Below are 6,000 nucleotides of genomic sequence, written 5' to 3' on the forward strand. Positions count from 1 at the left end.
CAGATTTCCACAACGTCGGTCCAATAAAAGGCGGATTTCCACAACGTTGGTCCAATAAAAAGCAGATTTCCACAACGTCGGTCCAATAAAAGGCGGATTTCCACAACGTCGGTCCAATAGAAGGCGGATTTCCACAACGTCGGTCCAATAGAAGGCGGATTTCCACAACGTTGGTCCAATAAAAAGCAGATTTCCACAACGTCGGTCAAATAAAAGGCGGATTTGCACAACGTCGGTCCAATGAAAAGCAGATTTCCACAACATTGCTGCAATGAAAAGCAGATTTGCACAACGTTGGTCCAATAAAAAGCAGATTTCCACAACGTTGGTCAAATAAAAGGCGGATTTCCACAACGTCGGTCAAATAAAAGGCTGATTTCCACAACGTCGGTCCAATGAAAAGCAGATTTCCACCACGTTGGTCAAATGAAAGGCGGATTTCCATAACGTTGGTCCAATGAAAAGCAGATTTCCACAACGTCGGTCAAATAAAAGGCGGATTTTCACAACGTTGGTCCAATGAAAAGCAGATTTCCACAACGTCGGTCCAATGAAAAGCAGATTTTCACAACGTTGGTCCAATGAAAAGCAGATTTCCACAACGTCAGTCAAATAAAAGGTGGATTTTCACAACGTTGGTCCAATGAAAAGCAGATTTCCACAACGTCGGTCCAATGAAAAGCAGATTTCCACAACGTTGGTCCAATGAAAAGCAGATTTCCACAACGTCGGTCAAATAAAAGGCGGATTTTCACAACGTCGGTCCAATGAAAAGCAGATTTCCAACGTCGGTCCAATGAAAAGCAGATTTCCAAAGTCGGTCCAACGTTGGCAAAATAACGTTCAATCCGTCCAATTACGTTACGCCAAAATTACGTTACAATCTGGGAATTGTGAACTGCCACTGTGCTGCGATCGTGCGATGTGATCCATTTTATTGGATCATAACTAGGATTTGGTTAAAAAAAAAAAAAAGACAACAATGTTTCATTCAAATTCCATTGGCCTGTACAGTTTTGAGAGGCTGCAGCCATATTTTTTTCTTCCTTTCACCATGATTAGAAAATCTCGCGCCTAGCCATTCGTTGCTGGTGGGAATGCATTAATTGGCTGCTTTGCAGCAAGACAGCGGATCATTTCCTCGCCGCCCCAAGAGAGTAGCCCCAGAGTAATTCTCCTGCCTTGATCCAGGCCTGTGTTTTAACAGCCTCAACAAAACCAAATTTGTCTCCCACATCTCTCGTCATCTCGGTCTCACATTACACGCCATTAACTTCCACGAACTGGACTCCTTGCTTGGAGGGGGTGGTTGGAGGGTGGTGAAGTTGCAACATATTTGGGGAAAAGTTCATGAGGCATATGCAGCCTCCCATCATTGGATCTGACTAACCAAAAATGAGAGAAAACCACATCTCTCTTCGATCAAAACCCAAAAGGGCCACCCATCATATGATACAACTATATCAATCATATAATACAGGCTTGCACCACTCCTAACCATTAAAACATCCAATGTCTCATTGCCTGGCCTGAGACTATGTTCTCAGACATGGACCTGCAAGATATTGAGGACCTTGAGATTTTGGGTTTTATTTATCCTTCCAAATACACAAAGGTTTCAAGTTACTTGTTGGAATTTCTTTCCCAAGACTAAGAAAAAATAAATAAAAAGTGTGTGTGACTCACTCATGGAGCCAACTTGCACACACCAGAAGTTTAGGGTGGATGGTAATATCCATAGTTGCGAAGAAATGCACGTCCAACCAACCAAATGTCCAAACACCTACTCTGCCAGTTTTGTAAGAAACAAACGAAAGTGGAACAAGGCTCAAGCGACATTTCATCCGCAAGTCAAAACCTGGAGAAATTTGTTTGAGATCCAATCCTGGACAGGTCTATTTTGGAGGGCCTTTCCACTCAGCAGCTATCGGAATCAAACCTACACCATTAAAAACGAGAGTTCATAGAAGACATTACCCCATGCTGTCTTGAGAAACAAGGACATGGGCGAAGTCTACGACCGGCAAATTTGATTGGTCGTGATGCCGTAATATTTTGGCGGAAGGGGCTTGAAAGTGCTAAAAGGTGATTTGTGTTTTACAGTGTTTAAGTATAATATTATATAATTCATTTAAAATAAAATAAAGATATAAAAGATTGTAAAAATTTTTTTTTAAAGGTGTACCGACGTTGATGCAGCGTCTTCTACACCACCTTATTTGACACGTTACATTAGTTATTCGGGCCTGTTTTTGTGTCCTGTATGACGTTCCTAAAAACAGTGTGTTTCCTGTTTGGAATGACTCAATTTTATTTGTCTGCCAGACAGAGCCAAAGTACTGCTAAACTACAGGTTTGTTTTCTGATTTACGTTCAGATTCGTGTTCAAAATAGAACATTCTATTTTAAACAAAATAATGGTTTTAAAGATCGTTAAAAAAGATCCGGAAGTTTAGTGTTACTGAAGCAGTCTTATACACCGCCCTTATACAGTACACTGTTATAAGACAACATTGAGTCACAGTTTCAGGGGTGGAGGCTTTATTGATCACCAAAGAATACAGCGTCAATCGGCATCATAAAATGTAGCCATATCGGCGGACTCTTCTTCACTCCGACACTTTGCCCTTTCATGTTCCCAGGGGCTGCGCTTTACAGCTATTACACATACACCACCCTATAGAACTTGTCCAAGTACTGCAAAACTGGAGGTTCTTGGAAATACAGTATTATGAAGGCAATGTGTGTAATATAGTTTTCAATTTAAATAGAGGTTTAAAGGGAAGGCGTATAAATAATTTATTCTGGGTTTTACCATCACTTTACCCAGAGTCTTTTACACCACCCTATCTATCATGCCACTTTAGTTATTTGTGCCTGTTGTTTGCACTGATCTCTATAATAACTGGATGGGCGGACACGCCTCATTGGATGATGCAAAACCGCCGCCATCTTGGAACCCCCAAAAAGAGCGATGCCTTGTACTAACTATACGATGACCGTCACCAAACACTGCACGCAAATGACAATAACTATTATTATAATAAACATAAAAGATATATAATATGATGTTTTATATAGCGCTTGAATCATACTTGAATATCAAAACGCTTTGGAAGGATAAATTTTAGGCTTTTAGTGAGAACTGTCCAACTCACTTTGCGGATGTTCATTAGCAACGCATTCAAATACATGTTTCATAACAGAACCAGTGCTATATTAAAACATAAATTGCACCTACTTCATATGGTGTATATAGTGTATAATAGTTATGGTTACTATAGGTTGTTTGTTCTTGCCAACTCCAGGTTATCCTCATTAATAATTGTCTAAGTTTCAGTTAAATGAGGAGGTGCATTTTGGTTTCTATTCAGCGTCAGATATCTGAAAATTTATCATAATGATGTATACATGGATTGAGAAGATGTTGTTATTCAGTGTATCCGAAGTGAATTACAAGGTTAAGTTCAGCTTAAAACGCCATTCAAACAAGCATTTTAACATACTTTTGAACAATCTTGGAAAATGCAGCAACAAAACTTAATTATTATTTATAACAAATTTATTGTATGATTTATTGTGCAAAAGAATTTGTCTTGTAGATATAGTACCAATACATCAAGAGCGAGATTCCAACAATTACAAAATGAAACAAAGTAATTACAAAACACATGTATAGGAATTATTAATAAATTTGGCAAGATGCAACTTTCACTGAAACAATAATAACAAACCCAAATATTTGTGCAAATAAAAATTACATGTGCAAAAATGATGTCACGATATTAACTAGGTAAGTAATAACAAACATATACAACATCCATGTCACATTTGACAGTATATAAACAGGACTTGTGGACATTAATGTTCCACAAAATACTGAAGTTCACAATGATGAACACTACATGGACGCAAACCACTGATCTCTATAGTTATTATAGAGATCAGTGCACAAAACACACAACTAGATTCAATTCACTGATGCTTGAACAGCACTAATCTTGACATTTGCTTTCGCACTTTATCACCAGTAATAATTTCTGTGTGTTCTTTTCCCATGTGGAAAAGCTTTATTTTGCTGTAGCAGGATGAAGCCATGGTCACCAGCTTGTGGATGTGGTTGTCTTCCACTGCTGTATCGAACTGGTGCGAATGGAGATCAGGAAAAAGATTCATTGCAGATGAGTTTTTTAGTACACTCCTTGCCACTGCGGAACAGATTCCTTGACCTTGTGGAAGTTTTCCATCCGATATTTTCATCATACGTTGAAAACATTTCTCAGTTTCCATGCATACGGAGACGATGCTTGAGGATGCCTTCTCCAGGCCTCCATGGTCCTTCATGGCCACAAACTGGTGGCTCTCTCCATTGATAGCACCCAATGCTTTCGTGCACTGCATGCAACTTGTTCTTTTCCGCATCATGCGCACCACAAAACCAGCAATGTAGTTGACAGCAGCTTCTTTGTACTCTGACACCTCCTCAAAATTCGGTGGATCTGCATAATCATGTTCATCTGCAGTGGGATCTCTGATGAGCAGGTCATATTTTCTTGCCACGTTAACTGTGGATTGCGATACGTTGTCAATGTGGAGAACATCAGTTCTGTCCAAGATTGCACAATTTCCTGTTCCGTTCTTGACTGCATGTCGGACCAGAAGGCGCTTATACGCCGCCTTGAACTGTCTCGCTGTGGGATTGTTGTTGAAGCCACCTCGTGCCCGTACAGCTGCAAAGAATAGTTCGATGTGATCCTGACTGAATTTGTATGTCAGGAGATATGTCAGAGGGGCATTTGGTGAATCAACAAGTTCAGAGAACAAGTTGATTGTGCTCTCCATGCTAACAATAAAACCAATGAACCCTGTCTTCCGAGGACCGAGATGCATCGGAGAGCCTGATCTATCTTTCAGACTGAGGAGGAATTTTTTGGCTCCTTCCATTATTTTCCACCATCTGTCTTTGTTGGTTTTCCTCATAGGTGCTTTGAAGCCTTTCCCAAGGGGATTTCTGCTGTTCAACACATCAAAGGCACTGTCGATGTGCCTGATAAATTCCACTGTCGCTTCACATCCCTTGAACTGTGGCAGTTGGAGACCCTCATTGCAGTATTGCAATGCATCAGCAACACTGGCACTGAAAACTTGCGCAGCGAGATTTACCTTCATCTTCTGCTTCTTCCACTGTATGTGAGCACTCCTCAGTTTATTTCCAAGACGAAGTCCTTCGGATTTTTGGAGAGCGTTCAACTCTTCAATGTACTGCCACCTTACAGTCCTGCAATCACTGGTCTGGAAAAGTCCACCGTCTGCCAATGCATTCCGCAACAGCTTCAACATGTGGCAGGCATCCAGAATCACATGCACTCTTTGAGTTGGATCAGCTGGATGGGCGAAAGATGGATCCAATGCAGTGACATCGATTTTTGCACCCAAACAACGCATCATGGCCAGGTGACAAGAAGGTCCATCACATGTAAGCGAGACGGCTCGAACACCTGCCTCATGGAGACGGTGAAAGCATTCCGTGACAACATTAGCGCGGTGCTCGCCATTCATGGCAACTATGAGGAAATATCCCAAGGGTATTTTCCAAGATTCATTCACCGATACAGCCATGAACACCAGAGCATCTCTTGCCACCGGTGTAGAATCATCAAATTTCCCACTACCGATGTCGACATATCCATGGTATCTTCAATTGGCGAATTCAACATGCTTGCGAATTGCAATCTCATCAAACATGATGGCACACACAACCTCCTTCCCTTGGCTTGTGTAGTCTTTGGCGCGCATTTGTAGGGCATTAAATGCAGCCTTGGTGAAACCTGGATCTCCTTCGATGCCCTTGTACCATGACCTAATTTGACGTGGATGTGGCAAGGCCAAATCAAAAGACTCTCTCACATAGTCATATGCTTTACTGGAGTAAAACTGAAGAGTCATAGCAAATGATCTTAGTTCCTCTGGATAGGATGCAGATTTATTCGTATTGCTCAG

Source organism: Myxine glutinosa, chromosome 13, assembly GCF_964187855.1.
Source record: "Myxine glutinosa chromosome 13, kmMyxGlut1.1, whole genome shotgun sequence".
Lineage (NCBI taxonomy): Eukaryota > Metazoa > Chordata > Myxini > Myxiniformes > Myxinidae > Myxine > Myxine glutinosa.